This window comes from Lactuca sativa, chromosome 5, assembly GCF_002870075.4.
Source record: "Lactuca sativa cultivar Salinas chromosome 5, Lsat_Salinas_v11, whole genome shotgun sequence".
NCBI lineage: Eukaryota > Viridiplantae > Streptophyta > Magnoliopsida > Asterales > Asteraceae > Lactuca > Lactuca sativa.
The window spans coordinates 232,116,975-232,139,935 of record NC_056627.2 but is presented as its reverse complement, the minus strand read 5'-3'; positions in this window follow the sequence as shown (position 1 = coordinate 232,139,935).

The window sequence follows — 22,961 nt, the reverse complement described above, 5'->3', positions numbered from 1 at the left end:
AACTCCTTCATCTGAACTTCGATTCCGTCCGTCTTTTCGTCGTTGCACTACTATCGATGAGATCTTCAATTCTTATTTAGATCACTAAGGATATATATCTATCTACCTTAAATTCACTATCTACGTCGCGCTGGGTCGCGTTGGGTCGTACCGGTTCTGTCATGAAACTTCGACAGGTCATAACTTCTTCGTTATAACTCGGATTTTGGCATTCCTTATATCTCCGGAATCCTTGTTTCGACCACTACAACTTTATGAAAAGATATCGGGCTTATCTCACACTTTAATTTTGACGCTTATTTTTATTCTTAATTAATCACACCACATAATTAAGCAATTAAGCACAAAACACATAATACTCAAATAATACACTTTTATTATTTCAAAACGGGTTACAAAGGTTAGCCTAGACTATTACATTACTAAAAAAATGGCAAGCCCAGAAACACAGGCGTTACAATAAAGTTTATACCTTGATAATTTTTGCATTAGATCTACATAATTGAAGTTTTATGAACTTATGTCCCCAACATTGGACCTTTATGAGTTTGGAGCATTTCAGGGAATTGTAGTTGTCCTTTCATGCATTTTAGGACCTGTAGATTCATAAAAATGGTTTCTTGATCATTCCCTTTGGATCATGCATGAGTAAAAGTAGCTTAGAGTGGGTTAGAAGTTAAAGATTGTTGCATTGGGTTCTTCATAGCCATGCAAAGGCTTAAATCCAACGACTTTATGGGTTATGACATATTAGAATAGTCAGATCTAAGGTTGGGTTAATTGTATTAAGGTATTAAGACACAAAGTTGGTGAAATTATGAGTGGACGGAGTACGCAGGGCGTACTACTGGCTACGCCCCGTGTAGTCAGTTCCACCCCCGATGGGTTTTGGTCGCATTATACTCCCCACGTAAGGAAGTGTACGCCCAACGTACGCGTTGGGCAGTTAACTTTCGTTGACTATTGACTTTTGGTCAAGATTTAGGGTTTTAGACCATGAGAAGGGCAAAATAGTCTTTTTTCCCATTAGAGGATTTAGTTGTAGGATTTGGACTCGCGAGTTGAGTTTTAGACCTTAGTTATTAATTAGGGTTAATTATTTTGTTGATTAGGTGGAATCTAGTTCCGACAATTCGGGTGTGAGATTTACTTGTCGTCAGTATCAGGCAATTTCCTCACTTATTCTCACATGTGTGGTATAATAGTTGTATTTGTGATGACCAGTTGGGTCTAGTTGTTATTATTCTGTTACGCTGCTTATATGTGACTGAGACTGCTGATAGTCTCCATGGTTTCTGGTAACCCACAGGGCGTGCTGTTAGCTCACTAAGACTGATGATAGTCCCCAATGTTGTTGATAACCCATAGTTGTTTATTTATGATGTGTTATATGTGGTATCTTGGATAACTCACTAAGTTTTATGTTTACAGTTGTTGATTTATATGTGGCAGGTACTTCTGAGGACCGGGGAAAGGCGAAGGTCTGATTGTATACATTCGCTGGGAGATTAACTAGTGGGACATATTATAAACTCTGATATCTTATGATAATGATTGTTTTTTATTATTATATATTTTATAACTTGGCTTGTGAAACCTAAATTTTGGTAAATTAAAAATGAAAATTTTGGTCTAAAATTTGAGGTATTACACTAAAAAAACAAAAAAAGAATTTTGCCAAGTAAAAACCAGTCATACTTAAACATAAAAAATATTCTTATATAAATAATTTACCCCTAAATGATGTTTTATTTTATCCTTTATCGCAGGGAAACATTTTTCCATGTCAGTTTATCAAAAGAGACCATCCGCCACAGTATTTTCCCAACTTCACGTGCAAACATGTCTTTCTCATCTCCTACAAGATCAAATGGAATATCCTTATCATAGCACATATCAATCGGTTTGCCCTTATTCTGTTAAAGCGCTCTTTCAAGCTTAATGTTTTTCGCTTTTCCTCGGGATCTCCTGTGTGGCACAGCTACAAATTTAATTAAAAATTATTAGAAGCTATATTTTATAATAACTGAATAAAAATAGTATATAAAAATTATTAATATTACTTACCATCCTGCTCATGATAACCAGCACCTCTACCGCCTAGGTAAGGTGGGTCCTCGACTCCATCACCCCCATGTCCACGGCCTATAACTATAGTCATGGTGTACAAAAACAAGAGCCATATCAACACAATTACCTAAAAAATTCTAAGATATACAAATACGATTTCGACTCCATCACCCCAATGTCCAAGACCCATAATAGTAGGATGTTATATATAGCGTCCCACTTTTTTTAATTATAGCATTGTACTTTAAATAACATTGTGAATTATATAATCTTAATTTTATTTCTTTTTCAATTATAGCATTATACTTCACATGACATTATTAAATAGCATCCTACTTTTTTTTAAATGAAATTATTAGTTAAAGAATCTTGTACTTTTTTCTGCTATAGTATTGTACTTTAAATGACATTATAAATTATAATTCATAAGGCCATGTAAAGTACAATGTTATAGTTGATAAAAACAATAGGATGCTATAATTTAAAATGTCATTTAAAGTATAATGTTATAATTTAAAAAAACAAAAAAAATAGGATGTTAATTATATATAACGACCCACTTTTTTTTAATTATAACATTGTAATTTAAAAAACATTGTGAGGTATATAATCTTAATTATTTTTTCCTTTTCAATTATAGCATTATACTTTACATGGCATTATGAAATATCATCCTACCATTAGTGATAGAATCCTACTTTTTTTTTTGTTTTCTAATTATAGCCTTGTAGTTTTGAGGTTTGCCTAATTAAATCTTAACATTATACATACATACTTTCTTGTTTGCATATAAATACACACACACACACATATATATATATATATATATATATATATATATATATATATATATATATATATATAAACAAATACACAATATATACAAATACACATATAACATTATACACACATACATATACATATATACACAATATATACAAATACGAAATTAACATTATACTACACTTACAATGAACACATAAACATATAAAAGAAACTCATACACATATACATATACAATACACACTTCACCAATGCAAAAAACCCAATTAGACATAAACATGCATATACAGATTAGATACAATCACTAACCTAAAATCAGAACACTATGGTGGCGGAAATCAAACGTATAGCGTAGTGGTGGTGGTAGCCGTCGACGGCGATAGGTAAAAGAAATCAAAAACTGAAAATGACATTTTTTGCAATTAATCACTATTATGAGCTAAAAATCGATGTTACAAGAGAAAGACAAATAGAAATGAGTTGGAGATGCCCTACCATCGCCGGAAATGCTCCACATTTGTTGGAGAAACTGAAAATGTGTCGCCAGTATCTCCTATTCCCGTCAGAATCTCACAGTTGGGAAGAAAATGGTCGAGTTCATCGGGGGTGGTCTAAATCGGTGCGACTCGTCAAAGAAAAGGGAAGAAAAAAAAACACAACGAAAATGGAAGCAAAACCGAAGGAGAAAGGGAAAAGAGGTGTCGATTTTTCGGGTTAAATGTAAGGAGCAATATTGGAGACACATTTACCTTTAGCGGTGACTAGGCTCAATTGCGGCGACAAATATGGAGGGAATTTTACCGCGTGTTTTTTTCGACTTTTAGCAGCGAAAATTGTCGCCGCTATTGATGTCACTGCTAATGGATCAAGGCGAAACGGACTCTTGGTCGTTGGATTAGAAGCTCAATCGGACGGTTGGAGGTTGTCAGAACGGTTTCACACGGATCGGTCCACCAAGGCATTATCGGAGACACTTTTCCAGCGACATGGACTTTCAACAACGATTCAATGATTCGCCGCATAAAGCTCATGTCACAGGCAAAAGCGTCGCCGGTAATAACCATATTTCTTGTAGTGTATATAATACACCCACTATCACATGGTAATAACCATAGTTCTTGTAGTGTATATAATACACCTTTTATCACATTTTACTATAATGACAGTATGCTAACTACAACTACCTATTCAAAGTTTATGTATATGATATCTCATATTTTTTTATTGCCTATTTGATGTTTTGTTTCATTTAATTCCTTGCACTATCTTTGGAATACATTTTACTATCTTTGGGATACTATCCATCGCCGCAAGTGATGATCATATTCGAACTAAAGTAGTACAAAGCCATAATCATTGAGCCTTAATTTGTTTCGGGTCTAAAATGTTTAAATAAACATCATCGAGCCTTATTGGGATGGGTCCAAAAAAGCCATAACAAATCATTAATCGTCCAAGATTATCCAGATTCGGTAGGGCCTATTTTACCTAGGGTTAAAAGAATAAACAATTAACACAATAATATATTTTTTAACAGATGGGAATTTGACTGAGATTGTTAATTGGGTCAATGAATGTGTGAGTGTGAGACTTCTTAATCAAACCATTTCAACTGGTCTTGACAATGGGTGTAGCCAAGTCGGTTATTTTTTAAGCAAGAGGAGCCTTCTTTAAGTGGTTTGTCAAGTCAAGAAAGTATAACACAAACAATTAATCAAACTATCTCTTTGATTAAATGTGAAAATAACTCAAAACTCAATTTGTGAATACAATCTCTCTTAACCCTACATGGCTAAACAAGATGTGTATATAGATTCTAATCTACCGACTTGTAATTAGAATTGTATTAGGACTCGTAAGCCTACTTGCTTAATGTCACACCCCCAAACCGGAACGGCGGAAACGTTCGGGGGCGGAGGACGTCATGTTTAGTATCACAACACATTCATCATAGTAATCAAGGTAACAAACAACCATTGTATTAATATTAAAGTGTTTACAAAGTATGTAATTCACAAAAGATTGACTCCAAAAGTAATTAACAAAACAAGACATAAGGCTACTATACTCCATCTTCTGAATCCCAGTGCGCGTACATGTCTACTAGTTTCCTTTAGAAAAGTTCGTCTGTTCCTCCAGAAAATCTTATATTTTCTGATATGATGAATGAAAGTAAAAAACGACTCTACAATTCCTTCTATGAGTATTAAATGAATACAAGCTATATAAATTTAGAGTAAACAGACAATCGATTGTGTGAATCTGCCCTAAGCCCACAACCAAACAAGGAACAATGAATGAGGCGAAAGTCACACATCTCATTGTTTGTTAGATCATCACTGTTATATAACCCTAGCGTGTTCATTTGGTACTCACGGAGTTAACTGTAATAGTTCTTTATATTTGATGAAAACACTCTTTAAGAAAATCATATATTTCCTTTAGTAAAATGGTAACCACAATAGTTCCTTCTATAATCACTTAGTTTATACTAGATATATATAATCTAATATCGAATGGACAGTTAAATGGGTGAATCTGCCCTCAACCCACAACCAAACAAGGAACAAGAAATAAGGCTGAAAGCACACATTCAACTGCCTGTCGGATATTAATTATATATAACCCTGATGTATAAACTAAGGTATTATAGAATTAACCACTAAAGGTCTTTTAAGATATATTGGTTTAATAAAATGGATTAAACCCTTTGTTGGTAAGTTTCTAGTTTCTCCTACTTAGTGCTCTATCCGAAAAGTATGTTTTTGTACTAGAAACGGTATACTGAATTTGTATACTATGACCTGAACCATACCTGATACTCCTTATGATTACTTGGTGTATACAGGATACATATATATATATATATATATATATATATATATATATATATATATATATATAGGATCGAATAGGTAGTAGACTGGGTGAATCTGCTCTAAGCCCACATCCAAACAAATAATAGCAAATGAAGCGGAGAGCATGCATCCTACAGTAAGTCGGACCCGATTAATATATATCCCTAATGTATCGACCAAAGAATCATAAAGTTAGCATTATGGGACCCCTTCTAACTGTATGTACTAAGACTCGACTGTTTTGTTTGTCTTTTCTATTAATGTAAGTTTTCCCAAGTTTGAGACTATCTTTATTAAAAATATAGTCTGCATTACCTTTTAAGTGAGAATATCACTATAAGAATGTAATGGGAAAATGAAAGTGTGTAGTAATATTTCTATAAATAACTACTGAAGCACTAACTACCTTAAAACTAATTAGTTAAATTAAGGTAAAATGTGATAAGGTTGTAACCATGCTTGAACGACCTAGTGTAAGTACACGACGTTTCTTAGGCGTCAAAAAGGTATGACATTTGTTCACCCGTGGACCTGTAGATCCCACTATAGCTAGTAGCGAGGTGTGGGATGGTCAATCATGTATAGATCTATACACAAACTCATGCTCTCCCTGTAGGAGACTCTGGTTAGAAAAACGTGACACAACAATTGAATTGGTGTACCATGAAGTAGTATGTCACATTATTGTTATTTGTTCTTGTTATCGTATGTTCCTTCCTGTTCTTGTTATAGTATGAACTAAAGCCATAAACTATACCTATTATAGTTTACTAGTATGTTTGTTTTGAACTGTCCCTGATTTGTAGAATAGACTCGATTATCTACTGAGTTATGCATGAACTTTGAAAACACAATTTTTATAAACAACAAACTAACATTGTTATAAAAGAGTTGTTAAATTGATTTGACTACTTACAAAAGCATAAGTAATCTCTTTAATGTGATTATTATCACATGTAAATATTTACACAATTATATTGTGTTCAGCTTGTATCCCCCCCCCCCTAAAAGCAATTAAAACATTTAAAAGATTGATTATAGGGGTATGAACTGACCTTATGTGGGTTATTCAACTTAAAGATTCAAGTAAGGAGAGAAGTTCCACGAATAAATTCCCGAGACACAAACGAGTCCTAAATGACATATAATGGAATATATATATATATATATATATATATATATATATATATATATATATATATATATGTATGTATGTATGTATGTATGTATGTATATAGGCATGTAGTTAGTGTTTTAAACAACTAACATGCAAAGAAACAACCTAAGGGACTAGGAAACACTTGAAATGAAGTGTTACAATCACATGTGATTGTATGAAAGGGAGTTTACGGCTAAAGGAAGATGTGTTCATGGCCATGCAAGAGTTTACGGCCGTAAATTCTTGATGTTCATGCATTTTTGGAACTTCATTCATGTTAAAAGGGTGTTTATTTCATGAGGCTTCAAGAGTTTCTAGTGTATAACAAGAATATGGAAGAATTCTTACGATTTGGAAGCCTTTGGGAGTTCACGGCCACCAAGAACAAGTGTGTGTTCTTGGTGAAAGATGATGATCTTGAAGATCTAGACCAAAAGTGATGAATCCATGGATGAGATCAAAGGATTTTACTTGATTAAGAAGGATATCAAGTAAATATGGAAGAATAACTTACACTATTGAAGATCAAGGAGGATATCCTTGATGATACTTGAGAGAGAATGGAAGTTCTTGACTTGAATATGTGAGTAATGAAGAAATAATGAAGTAATTCTATCTAAATAGCGAAGTGATTGCGGTCGAGGAGTTTACGGCCTGAGGTTCACGGCTGAAGCCTTGTTTATGGCCATACACCGAGGGTTCACGGTCCGAAGTGGTTTACGGCTCACAGGTTTACGGCTCGGAGTTCACGGCTGTGAGGAGTTTGCGGCCATGCGAAGGTTCTCGTTTCTTTAAAGCTATTCACTTCCAAACCTTAATACTCCTAGTTAATCTAGGCTTCAACACTTATAACCCAATAAACCATCTATTTTAAGGCTATGGAAGCATTAAGTTTGATCAATGTTGACTTAACGAGAATTAAAAAAAAAAATTGGGTTGTTACATCATCCCCCCGTTAAAGGGAATTTTGTCCCGAAATTAGCTTTCCTAAAAGTACTCCTGGGGTTGTGCTTCTCTGAATGGCACAATACCCACTCGTAGACCTGGGTAACTTTGGCCTAATGCTCATGATAGGATTCATACCTGGTCCATCTATCATTACCTTGTGTATACTGATGGGTTTTGAGCATTCTAACACTTCCTAAGTGTACATGCAACCCTAATAACCTTGAATCTATGTTTTCTCTATATACATGCAAATTTCTTTTTCAAGGTTATTTCCTAACTAGCATGGCATGGGGAATATATGAAACATAAAAACTAGTAGAAATGCATACCTTGTTGTTGCTAGGATTCCTTCAAGACTTTGTGAGCCTTGCACCCCAAATGTTGTGCCTCAAATGCTTCACACAACACCACAAAACTTTGAATAACTTGAGAGAATACTTCTAGCACTCAAAATCGGTTATGCCCTCTCTAGTAACCCTAGGTCACGATTTTGCTAGCCAAATGGTTCCTTTTATAGTGGTGTCACAATTAGGGTTTCATTAAGAAGACCCATAATTGTCATGACTCTTCATTTCTCATGACCCATGGGTTTGTAACTCCCATGGACTATCCATGTAGCTCCAAATGGTTACATCCATAACCCATAAACCATGGATCATTAATCCACCATAAAAGAATTGATGATTGTCATAATCAACCCTATCTATTTAATTAGTCTCACTTTGATCACCAAATTAATACTAGATTAATACTTGATCAATACTAATTAAATAAAACTATTATTAGTATATTGGAACTTATAATATATTAATAATCATAGGTGTCATATTCTCTCATTTAGTCTATCCAAGTATTGCAATGCCATGCAACCCAAATGGATCATGCCGGGTCGGATCAAGTACATACTAAATAAAGTTATGGACTTAGACACTATATCCAACAGTCTCCCACTTGGATAAGTCTAATAACTATATTTGAAAATATGACTTCAAAATCCGACTAGCAATCGTAGCTCTTTCAAAGTCTCTTGGAACTGAGATGATGATGATACGCCATTTAAGATAAGTGATCATATAATCCTCTGCTCTCATGATATCAGCCGGACAAACACATGGAACATGGTCTTACTTATTGTCCAGCATTTATTTCTCGATTCCGATTTGTTTCGACATATTACTAAATTGAACACATCAATTAGGTTCTGACCGGGCCCGGTACATAGGTCAAAACCAAATCATCGAGGGGCCCAGATATCGCTTCTATTTCTAGAAGGAACAGATAAACTTCGACTGATATGCTTGTACTAACTACTCGTTGAATTACTCACAAAGGCACATTTTATAACATCGAGTTACCAATATGTTTTCGACAATCAATGAATAACCAACTCATAGTCAACAACTCATATCTCTAGGTTTGAAGATTTATATGATATTACCGTCTCACGATCACTCGAGATAAATTCCATGAAGTGATGCAAGTGAGCGTGGGTTGAATCCAATACTCAGCCCTTATGAGTACTCATGAATGTTGTAGCAACCATTGCATTGTCTAAAGAACTTTAGACAAATCATACAAGCCAAATTCATGACAGTCTTGAATCAATACTTACTTCCAAAGTTTGACCGACTGTGGATGGTTTGAATAATAACATGATTATTCTGGAAGTAAAAACTTGCAAAATTGAAACATAGTAAACAATCAACACAAGATAGTAACACCTTACTCATACATAAATAACAACTTTTATTTATCATCAAATGTCAATTACATTTTACGAGTTTCAGGAATCTAATTATTGAAACTAATATCATCCTTCAGCCCAATGCGCCTTGCGTGCTGTAAATGCTTAACCCTGCTCAGTCCCTTCGTGAGGGGATCTGTCGGGTTCTCATCTGATGATACCCTCTTTGCCACGAGGAGTCCTTCTTCTATTCTATGTCTGATGAAATGGTATTTTTTGTCAATGTGCCTAGATCTCCCATGATCTCTTTGTTCTTTCGCCAAAGCAACCGCACTTTCACTGTCACAGAAAATTTCCATTGGCTCCTTTATAGCTGGCACAACTCCAAGGTCAGCGATGAAGTTCTTTATCCATATCGCCTCTGTTGTTGCCTTGCTTGCTGCTATCTACTCTGATTCACAAGTCGAATCAGCTATTGTCTCCTGCTTGGAACTTTTCCAAGTAATTGCTCCTCCATTTAGGATAAAGACCCAGCCTGATTGAGAGTGGAAATTATCCCTATCAGTTTGAAAGCTAGCATCACTATATCCTTCCAATCTCAAGTCATCACTGCCTCCGAGGGTAAGGACCCAGTCCTTAGTCCTCCGCAAATACTTGAGAATGTTCTTTACCGCTGTCCAGTGTGCCTTGCCAGGGTTCCCTTGATATCTACTGACCATGCTCAAAGCAAAGGCCACATCAGGGCGAGTACAGGTCATAGCATACATGATCGAGCCCACAACGGAAGCATAGGGTATCTGACTCATCTCAGCTATCTCAGCCTCTGTACTCGGACTTTGAGTCTTACTTAGCTTGGCATTACTCTGGATTGGTAACTCTCCTTTCTTGGAATCTTGCATACTGAACCTTTTCAGTATCTTATCCACATAAGTACTTTGACTAAGTCCAATTAGTCTCTTACTCCTATCTCTCAATATCCTTATCCCTAGTATATAGGCAGCTTCCCCAAGGTCCTTCATAGCAAAACACTTCCCAAGCCAGGCCTTAACCTCCTGCAAAGTTGGGATGTCGTTTCCTATGAGAAGTATGTCATCCACATATAACACCAAGAAGCTAACTATGCTCCCACTAGCCCTGACATACACACAAGACTCATCCTCACTCCTAGAAAAGGCAAACTCTTTGACTTTCTCATCAAAGCAAAGATTCCACCGGCGAGATGCTTGTTTCAATCCATAAATGGATTTTTCAAGCTTACACACTCTATTAGGGTATTTTGGATCGACAAAACCCTCTGGCTGAGCCATGTAAACATCCTCAGCCAACTTCTTATTAAGGAAAGCGGTTTTGACATCCATTTGCCATATTTCATAGTCATGAAATGCAGCTATGGCTAACAACACTCTAATAGACTTAATCTTAGCTACTGGTGAGAAGGTCTCATCATAGTCAACTCCCGGAGTTTGAGTAAAGCCCTTCGTAACCAGTCGCGCTTTATAAGTGTGTACTTTCCCATCCATGTTGGTCTTCTTCTTGAAGATCCATTTGCACCCAACTGTTTTACGACCTGGTACATTGTCAACCAAGTTCCAAACTTGATTGTCATACATGGACTGAATCTCACTGTCCATAGCCTCCTTCCATTTCGTAGACTCAGGGCCTACCATGGCTTCCTTATAATTCTTAGGTTCATCCAAATCTATCAGTGTATTATCACTGATAAATGTATCACCATCAGTGGTGATGTGATAACCATAATAAAATTCAGGTGTGTTCCTCACCCTAGTGGAACGTCTTGGAGGTACAGACTCATCTATCGGCTCAACAGAAGTTTCCTCCTCAGGTTGGCTGACAGCATTTGAGGTTCCTTCACCACTTGACTCTTGAAGCTCTTCAAGGTCAATTTGCCTCCCACTGTCCCCTTGGCTTATGAATTCTCTAAAGACCACATTTTCACTGGGTCTGTAGAAGAGGTAACCAATGGATCTCTGTGGGTAGCCGATGAAAATACACCTCTCACTTCGGGGCTCAAGCTTTTCATGAGTCTCACGCCTCACAAAAGCTTCACAATCCCAAATCTTGATGTGGTCCAAATTGGGCACTTTCTCAGTCCACATCTCGTGAGGTGTTTTGGCAACCTTTTTAGTAGGGACTAGATTAAAGATATGGGTGGCAGTCTCTAAGGCATACCCCCAGAGAGAGATTGGTAACGAAGCTCGACTCATCATGGAACGAACCATATCCAACAGGGTTCGATTGCGCCTCTCAGCTACACCATTCAACTGTGGTGTCCTGGGAGGTGTCAATTGTGAGACAATCCCACATTCCTTAAGATAGTCAAGGGACTCAATGCTAAGATACTCTCCTCCCCAATCGGATCGGAGCATCTTGATGTTCCTGCCCAATTGATTCTCAACTTCCTGCTTAAACTCTTTGAACTTTTCAAAGGTTTCTGACTTATGCTTTATTAAGTAAATATATCAATATCTACTGTAATCATCAGTAAAAGTCACATAATAATGATTAGCATCCCTTGTAGCAACTCTGAAGGGCCCACACACATCCGTGTGTACAAGGTCCAACAAACCTTCACCCCTATCACAAGTACCTGTGAAGGGTGACTTTGTCATTTTTCCAAGTAAACAAGACTCGCAACTATCATCTGACTTGAGGTCAAATGATTCCAAGACTCCAGCCTTTTGGAGTTGGCCTATGCGCTTCTTGTTAACATGTCCAAGACGACAATGCCACAAGGATGCTTTGTCCAAGCTATCAGAAGAATCAATATACAACACATTATTTCCTAAATTGTCTACAACATTCACAGCTTCATATACACCATCATAAGGTATTGCTTTAAAGTAAAATACATCATTGTAATAAACATTAATACCACCATTTTTATTATCAAATGAAAATGTAAAACCTTGTTTGTACAAGCCATGAAAAGAAATAATATTTCTCGCCATTTCGGGTGAGTAACAACACTTATTCAAATCTAACATTAACCCATTATTAAGCAATAAAGAATAAACTCCTATCTTGGTAACAGGTGATGCTTTCCTGTTGCCCATGACTAAGTTTATCTTCTCGTGCTCCACTTGCTCACTTCTTCTTAGTTCCTGCAAATCAGTACAAATGTGAATACCACACCCTGTATCAAGCACCCAAGAATTAGCATTAGATGAGTTGTTAGACAATATTGTGTAAATAGCTGCATGGGTGGGTTTAACCTTCCCATCCTTTACATCTTGCAGATATTTGGCGCAGCTTCGCTTGAAGTGTCCCTTATCTTGGCAATAGAAGCACTGTGCTTCCTTTGGGTTCGAAGAAGGAGTAATGGGACCTTTCTTTGTCCCACTTGAAGAGGAACCATCAAGAGTCTTACCATTGGTACCCTTTGAAGGGCTTTTCCTCTTCTTACCCTTCCCTTGCCCAATTGCAAGCACAGGGGTTGTTAAAGGAGTAGAAGTAGCAACCGCTTTACCCTTAAGGCCATTTTCAGCTGTCCTTAAGAGTCCTTGAAGTTTGCTAAGTGTGACTTTCTCCTTGTTCATATGATAAGTCATACGAAACTGATCATAACTTTGAGGTAAGGAATGGAGAATGATGTCAATCGCCAATTCCTCAGGGAAGTCAACATTAAGCTTTAGCAACCGGTCAACGAACCTCTGCATCTTCTGCAGGTGACCGGTGATGGGTTCACCATCCTTCATCCTTGCGGTTATCATGGAGGAAATGATTTTATACCTCTCTTGACGCACGCTCTGATGGTACCTTTCCATCAGATCTAGGTGCATCTCATAAGGGTAGAAATCTTCATAAGATTTTTGGAGTTCCGGAGTCATTGTGGCCATCATGATGCAGGACACCTTGGTGGCATCCTTTTCATGTGCAATGAACTCCGCAAGCTCTTCTGGAGTAGCAGTGGCTTCATTAACAACCTTAAGCTCCCTGTCAAGGACATATTCTTTGTCCTCATAGCGGGTAATCATCCTGGTGTTTCTAATCCACTCATTAAAGTTGGATCCATCAAAGATGACCTTACTACACAAGTTCATTAGGGAAAAGGAGCCTATCGGGTTTGAGCCAGCAGCGTTATTGGAAGACATCTGGAATAAAAAGAAGATAAGTTTCATTAGATTAAGAGTCCTTAATAAGTCACCCAAATGAAATACTAAGGCTAGGATCCAACAAACTATTTATAGGTGGAAAAGGGATGCCGTAATCCACACAATAAAATATTTGAAGGTAGGTAAATGACGATTTACCAATTTCCACCATAAGACGAAATATTTTATTATTAGGTTTTATTGGTTTTGAAACTCCTAGATCTTTTGAGATACATTGAACTTTTCAATGGCATGTTTGAATCTCGATTGTGCCCTCTCAAGTTTGTGACTAGGATGTCGAGGATCACAAACAAGGTGTGAATAACCATACAAATTGACTTGGTACCCTCAACAATATTACCTAATCGATGTGCCGGTTAACCACACACGCTCCACCGATCTATAATAAAGTCAAGTTACCCTTTGCCACTCTTACTAGTCCATGTTAGTGTGGCGGTTAACCACACACGCTCCACTAACGACTTGGTAAGGTACAAAGTGTAATTTTATGGGCTAGCACCAAATTCACATTTTCCTAAAGTAACTAAGATTGGGAATTTATAATGTATAGTTACTTTATAGTTCATTATACTTTTAATGAGAATTTAAAGTCATATCCTACCCGTTCGGCTAACGACCCTCCACCGATCAAGGAAGCGGTGGGTGAGAGTGGACACCCATTAAGTCACCATTTTATAGGCAACAACCTTATACCCCCCTTATAGACCGGCTTCATGAATGAGGCCTACTAACGGTAAGAACGACACGTTCTTATACATATCTATATAATAAAATTATAATAATAGTATAAGTGTTGATTTTTAAACTTTTTAAAAATCTAAGGTTTAATTTGGAATTAAAGTATTAGAGTGTAAGACTTTTCAAATTCCAAAACTTGAGGGCAAGAATTGAAACTATTCCAAGTCTCTTCAATTTGTAACTTATAAGTTTTAATGGTTCATAAAAATGAAGACTCTTCATTTTATGAAACCTCTTTAGTTCTTTAATCATAATTTAAAGAAGTGACTTTTGGTTATCCATAACTTGAGGATAAGTTATGAACACCATCATTACAATTAAGATCATGAATTAAAAACACATGGAGGTTACACATAATTCCTATGATCTTCTAAAAACTCATAAGAACACAAATTCATCCCAAGCAATTTCATGAATCATATTAACATATACAATTCTTGAAAATTGATAAAAGTCATGTGAAAATGAGTTAACATTATCATTATCATTTTGAAAAACAGTTTTTACAAGTCCAAAACAGATTGGGATAATGATTTTAATCCATTTCCAGCAACAAAACATGAAAAGACTGCCCAGCACGGACCTACTCGTCGAGTGCATGATTCTACTTGACGAGTAGGATGAATTTGTACATGGACTTGGTGAGTCCTCCCCATGAACTCGGCGAGTCCAGTCGACAGTGAGCAGAATTTTCGATTTTCAAGCAGTTTTGCATCAAGTATACAGAAAACAATCCTAGGCTCTGATACCACTGATGGGTTTTGAGCATTCTAACACTTCCTAAGTGTAAATGCAACCCTAATAACCTTGAATCTATGTTTTCTCTATATACATGCAAATTTCTTTTTCAAGGTTATTTCCTAACTAGCATGGCATTAGGAATATATGAAACATAAAAACTAGTAGAAATACATACCTTGTTGTTGCTAGGATTCCTTCAAGACTTTGTGAGCCTAGCACCCCAAATGTTGTGCCTCAAATGCTTCACACAACACCACAAAACTTGGAATAACTTGAGAGAATACTTCTAGCACTCAAAATTGGTTATGCCCTCTCTAGTAACCCTAGGTCACAATTTTGCTAGCCAAAGGGTTCCTTTTATAGTGGTGTCATAATTAGGGTTCCATTAAGAAGACCCATAATTGTCATGACTCTTCATTTCTCATGACCCATGGGTTTGTAACTCCCATGGACTATCCATGGAGCTCCAAATGGTTACATCCATAACCCATAAACCATGGATCATTAATCCACCATAAAATAATTGATGATTGTCATAATCAACCTTATATATTTAATTAGTCTCACTTTGATCACCAAATTAATACTAGATTAATACTTGATCAATACTAATTAAATAACACTATTATTAGTATATTAGAACTTATAATATATTAATAATCATAAGTGCCATATTCTCTCATTTAGTCTATCCAAGTATTGCAATGCCATGCAACCCAAATGGACCATGTCGGGTCGGATCAAGTACATACCAAATAAAGTTATGGACTTAGACACTATATCCAACAGTTACAAGTCGTATGTAATTATGATTAGTAAGATGGTATGATGTCTGACTTTGCACCAGGTCCACAACCAAACAAGGAACAGGAGATAGGGCGGAAACATACAACCTAAATCTGCATAATCATAATTGTATACCATCCTTGCGTATACACTTATTAGTGATAGGTGGGCTGTTTTCGTCCGTAGCCTCTGTGCTTGAACTTGATCTGTTGGCCGAGTGGTAGTTCGGGAAGGTCTATTGAGTATACGGCGGCAAGGTTTCGGAGGGCAAGGTACTCCTCGCATGAGTACTTCGGGGTTTAGAAGACAAGAGACTATACTGAGGTCTAGTTCGGGTGTTCGTTATGAATGACGAGGGTTTCATGAATTTGTCGGTTAGGGCGATGGAATTTCGAAATATAGGAGCTTATTATGGTGAGGACCACGCCAATTCATGACGAATGATGACAACGGACTCTTTACAGAAACAAAAGTTAGGTCGATTTGAAAGAAACGTTTGTTATACGATGGTGTATCCCGAGTGTGCTCGACAATGTATTATGTGTAGACTTTCTAGAGCTTTCAGTTTTCTCCTTGATATTACCACTGCCAAAAATTCTATCGCGATGAGCGAGTACTAACAGTGAAATTGCTTTGATAACTAGTATCGATACTCTATATTATGATCCTCCTCGGTACCTCTATGATCGTCTAGCATATACAAGTTATTTATAATTAAGATGAATAAGACGGTCGACTGAGTGGCTATGCCCTAAATCTACAACCGAACAAGGAACCAGAAATTAAGGCGGAATCACTCACTCTATGTCTGCAAAATCTTAGCTATGCACTACCCTGATGTACATCCTAAGCCATCATAGATCACCTGTACGGATCTTTAGTTCTCTTACGAATGATGTGACTTGTTCAGATGAGTGAGTTTTTGTAATTACTTTTAATTATTTCCCCAAGTTTTAATTTTATATAAATATAAATTAAATTTTAAAGCAATTCTTATTTCGAAGACATATCGTTGGTCACTGCGGACTCCGGGGTAGTTTCTTCTACGGTGATCATCAGAAGCCGTCTATTCATGCCTGAGTTATTCGTTATCGGGCAGTCCCTCATGTAATGCCCTATCTCATCACAACCATGACAAGCCTAGTTTACTTCTACTTTAGGGACTTGGGAGATCAGTTGTGTCGGCACCCTGCAGAAACGGGTTGTGTGCCCTAACCTGTGGCAGTTCATGCACTGCATTTCCCGACATACTCTGGTGTGGTGGTAGTTAGACTTTCCACACTTCGGGAGAGTTCCAGCATATCGTCTGGAAGGTTTTGGAGTAGCAGGTGTTGTGGCGGTGTATACAGTAACCATTTGTTGCTCATGTGGGAGTTCCTATGTTGTTTGCTCCTTCCTCTTTTTCCCCGACTTTCGTTTAAAGTCTCCTCCCTTTGATGGTTTGGAAATAGGGACCACCACGCCATGGTGGAATACATGGTTAATGAGTCGCTAGGCTAGGCGTTTGGCGCTATCGAAGGTAGTTGGGTTAGAAGAAAGTACATATCCTTGTACCGAGGTAGATAACCCCCAGATTGGGTTTTATCAACTGGTTAAAGTAACAAGTATCAGATTGGTTCTGTTTTGGGATTTAACTATGGTATAAACTGTAAAAATCATATATTTACGCTTCCGAGCCTTTGAGAAGTATTGGATATTGCTGGGAATTTTACATAGATTATAATTCAACTTTTCTGACTTAATTAAGAGCTTGTTTGATTAGACAGTAAAAAGTTAGTGTTAATTGAAGAGCTTGTTTTGATTAACTAATTTAGGTAAAAGAGAATTACTAGATCTTGTTAGTTTTTTCTCAGTACCAGCTTAGATAGAACGCATCTCAAATAATCAGATCTGGGTTAGTTGCATGATTAGGAAAGTCGCAGCAGAGCTGAAATCGTTTTTATTATTGATTTTTAATTAGTTTAATATCATTGTAATTCTAGTTTTTAGTTTAATTCAAAACCCCCTTTTTATATTTTCTGTTTCTTGACTGGATTGTGCCTGATGCAAAAAAGCATTGACCATTAGGCCGTGTCCCTGAGGATTCGACCCTGCTTCCCTGTGCTATATTTTTAGTGCAACCAGCAGTGATAAATTTACTTGTTTAATACACGCACGACAGCGTGTTAACAATAGTGTCTAAAATACTCCTATAGTATTTTAATGTAATGAAATTGGTATGTTTTAAACTTTTTGTTGTCTTATAGTATCATAAAATACTTCTATGGTATTTTAACTTTATGTTCTGATCTAGAATTCCCTTGAATAGAGTTAAGTAAGTTTTAAGACTGTTGCAACACCACATCACTCCCAAACACATGTCGATCATATCTCAAATGAATATAGTTGATCAGGCTATATTGATCCCAGATATGATTACATAACTGTCCAGGTTTGACCACAGTGTCCAAACTTTAAATACTTATGTTCTGTTCTTTTTGCGATACTTATTTTAGTATGTATATATGAGTAATCATGTATATTTACTTTTATAAAATATTGTTATATTTTTAAATATACTTTAAGTCAGAGCACTTCGGCCCCATTGCATTTATAGTTGTATATCTTTTATCGGTTGATATACTTAGTTCACTATAAACAATGCTCTGATACCAATCTGTCATACCCCCAAACTGGAACGACGGAAACGTTCGGGGGTGGAGGACGTCATGTTTAGTATCACAACACATGCATCATAGTAATCAAAGTAACAAACAACCATTGTATTAATATTAAAGTGTTTACAAAGTATGTAATTCACAAAAGATTGACTCCAAAAGTAATTAACAAAACAAGACATGAAGCTACTATACTCCATCTTTTGAATCCCAGTACGCGTACCTGTCTACTAGTTTTCTGAGAATACAAGTTATTTTGACAGAGAGGATCAAGATTTAAGCTGGTGAGTTGATAAGTATTTAAGTGATGAAAAGAAAGTTGTAAGTTCTTTTAAAAAAGTCCGTCTGTTCCTACAGAAAATCCTATATTTTCTGATATAATGAATGAAAGTAAAAATGACTCTATAATTCCTTCTATGAGTATTAAATGGATACAAGTTATATAAAATTTGGAGTAAACAGACAATCGATTGTGTGAATCTGCCCTAAGCCCACAACCAAACAAGGAACAGGGAATGAGGCAGAAGTCACACATCTCATTGTTTGTTAGATCATCACTGTTATATAACCCTGACGTATTCATTTGGTACTCACGGAGTTAACTGTAATAGTTCTTTATATTTGATGAAAACACTCTTAAAGAAAATCATATATTTCCTTTAGTAAAATGGTAACCACAATAGTTCCTTCTATAATCACTTAGTTTATACTAGCTGTATATAATCTAATATAGAACGGATAGTTAAATGGGTGAATCTGCCATAAGCCCACAACCAAACAGGGAGCAGGAAGTAAGGTGGAAAGCACACGTCCAACTTCCTATCGGATAATAATTATGTATAACCCTGATGTATTAACAAAGGTATTATAGAATTAACCACTAAAGGTCCTTTAAGATATACTGGTTTAATAAAATTGATTAAACCCTTTACTAGTAAGTTTCTGGTTTCTCCTACTTAGTGTTCTATCCAAAAAGTATGTTTTTATACTAGAAACGGTATACTGAATTTGTATACTATGACCTGACCCATACTTGATACTCCTTATGATTACTTGGTGTATACATAATATATATATATATATATATATATATATATATATATATATATATATATATATATATAGCTAAGATCGAATAGATAGTAGACTGGGTGAATCTGCTCTAAGCCCACAACCAAACAAGGAACAGGAAATGAAGCGGAGAGCACGCATCCTATTGTCTGTCGGACCCGATTAATATATATCCCTTATGTATCTACCGAGGAATCATAAAGTTAGCATTACGGGCCCCCGCTAACTATATGTACTAAGACTCAACTATTTTGTTTGTCTTTTGTATTAATGTATGTTTTCTAAAGTTTGAGACTATCTTTACTAAAAGTACAGTTTGCATTACCTTTTAAGTGAGAATATCACTATAAGAATGTAATGGGAAAATGAAAGTGTGTAGTAATATTTGTATAAATAACTACTGAAGCACTAACTATCTTAAAACCAATTAGTTAAATTAAGGTAAAATGTGATATGGTTGTAACCATGCTTGATCGACCTAGTGTAAGTACACAACGTTTTTCAGGCGTCGAAAAGGTATGACATTTGTTCACCCGTGGACCTACAGATCCCACTGTAGCTAGCAGTGAGGTGTAGGATGGTCAATCCCGTCTAGATCTATACCCAAACTCACACTCTCCCTCCAGGAGACTCTGGTTACAAAAACGTGACACAACATTTGAATTGGTGCACCCTGAATTAGTATCTCATATTATTGTTATTTGTTCTTGTTATCGTATGTTCCTTCCTGTTCTTGGTATAGTATTGTTAGAACCCTTAAACTATACCCATTATAGTTTACTAGTATGTTTGTTTTGAACTGTCTCTGATTTGTAGAAAGACTCGATTATCTACTGAGTTATGCATGAACTTTGAAAACACAATTTTTATAAACAATAAACTAACATTTTTACAAAAGAGTTGTTGAATTGATTTGATCACTTACAAAATCATAAGTAATCTCTTTAATGTGATTATTATCACATGTAAATATTTACACTATAATATTTTGTTCAACTTGTATTCCCCCCCCCCCCCCCCCTCCCCCCTTAAAATCATTTAAAACATTTAAAAGATTGATTATAGGGGTATGAACTCACCTTATCTGGGTGATTCAACTTGAAGATTCGAGTAAGGAGAGAATTTCCACGAATGAATTCCCGAGACTCAAACAAGTCCTAAATGACATATAATGGCATATATATATATATATATATATATATATATATATATATATATATATATGTAGGCATGTAATTAGTGTTTTAAACAACTAACATGCAAAGAAACAACCTTAGGCACTAGGAAACACTAGAAATGAAGTGTTATAATCACATGTGATTGTATGAAAGGGAGATTACGGCCAAAGGAAGATGTGTCTTCTTGGCGTTCTTGGTGAAAGACGATGATCTTGAAGATCTAGATCAAAAGTGATGAATCCATGGATGAAATCAAAGGGTTTTACTTGATTAAGAAGGATATCAAGTAAATATGCAAGAATAACTAACACTATTGAAGATCAAGGAGGATATCCATGATGATACTTGAGAGAGAATGGAAGTTCTTGACTTGAATATGTGACTAATCAAGAAATTATCAAGTGATTCTATCTATATAGCGAAGTGATTGAGGCCGAGGAGTTTACGGCCAGAGGTTCACCACTGAAGCCACGTTTACGGCCGTACACCGAGGGTTCACGGTCTGAAGTGGTTTAGGGCTCGGAGTTCACGGCTGCGAGGAGTTTGCGGCCATGCGAAGGTTATCGTGTGTTTAAAGCTATTCACTTCCAAACCTTAATACTCCTAGTTAATCTAGGCTTCAACACTTATAACCCAATAAACCATTTATTTTAAGGCTATGGAAGGATTAAGGTTGATCAATGTAGTCTTAACGAGAATTAAAAAGTTTCCGGGTTGTCACACTTAAGTCCCGTTATAACTTGGTCTCCAAGTCCTACTTGACTTAGAATTCCAACAATCACCCCTGAATCTCTAAGTCCTTCTACAAGCTTCTTCAATCCCGATTAAGCTCCGCATTTCCTTGAACTTGGTTCGAACTAGCGGTTTTGGAAGAATATCCTCCCTTTATTCTTCATAGGAAGTGTATTCCACCTCCACTTGATTGTTTTCAACACAATTGTAAATGAAGTGAAACCTCGTGTGAATGTGTTTACTCCTTCCATGAAAAACAAGATTTTTCATTAGATCGATAGCCAACTTGTTATCAACTCTTAAAACCACTTTCTCTTGCGCTTTCTTCTTGATTTCACCAAAAAATCTTGAATTCATTTTTCTTGACATATGGTCGTTGTGGCTGCCATGAACTCCGCCTCACAAGATGATAAAGCAACGATATCTTGCTTTTGCGAACACCATGTTATCGGAGATGACCCCTAGTAGAAAATGTGACCGGTTGTGCTTTTTCCGTCATCCTGGTCAACATTGTGACTACTATCACTATAACCCACAAGTCTCCTTTGTCCCATCCTCTTATACACGATTTCGTATCCCGTTGTTCCCCGTTAGTACCTCAGGATATGTTTGATTGCTCCGCCATGTGATTCTCTTGGACTTTGCATGCATCGGATAACAACTCCAACAACATATGACATATCGGGTCTTATTTTCAAGAGATATCTAAGTCATCCAACCACCTTTCGGTATTGTGTCGGGTTAATTTCGGGTTCATCTTTAATCTCTGACAATTTATTTCCTGGTTCCATTGGAATGCGGGTCGGACTGCAATCATGTAAACCAGGTTCTTTTAGAATGCGTTGAGCATATGCTTCTTGGTTTATAGTAATCCCCAATTCCTCTTTCTTAACTTCAATGTTAAGGTAATAAGTCAATCTTCCAAGATTCGACATCTCAAAGTTCCTGGACATCTTTAATTTGAAACCCTTTATCATGCTCAAATTTGTACTTGAGACAAATAAATCATCAACATAAATTGCCAATATCAACAACTTAGATCCTTCATTTTTTCGCTACACCGATGGTTCTTTCATGTACTTTTGAAATTTCATACTCTTCAAAATCCCGTAAATCTTCGTGTTCCATGCTCGAGGTGTTTGTCTTAGACCATATAGTGCTTTCGTAAGGCGATTTACTTTATGTTTGTTGCATTTCTGTATATAGCCTTCCGGTTGTGACACGTAAACGTTTTCCTTCACTTCTCCATTAAAGAACATCATTTTAACATCTAAGTGGTGAAGCTCCCACCCATGAGTAGCAGCCAAGGCTATAAGAAATCGCATGGTTTCGATTCATGCTACTAGAGTAAATACTTCTTGAAAATCAATATCGCGTTTTTGCATGTAACCTTTAGCAAACAACCTTGCCTTGTATTTATTAA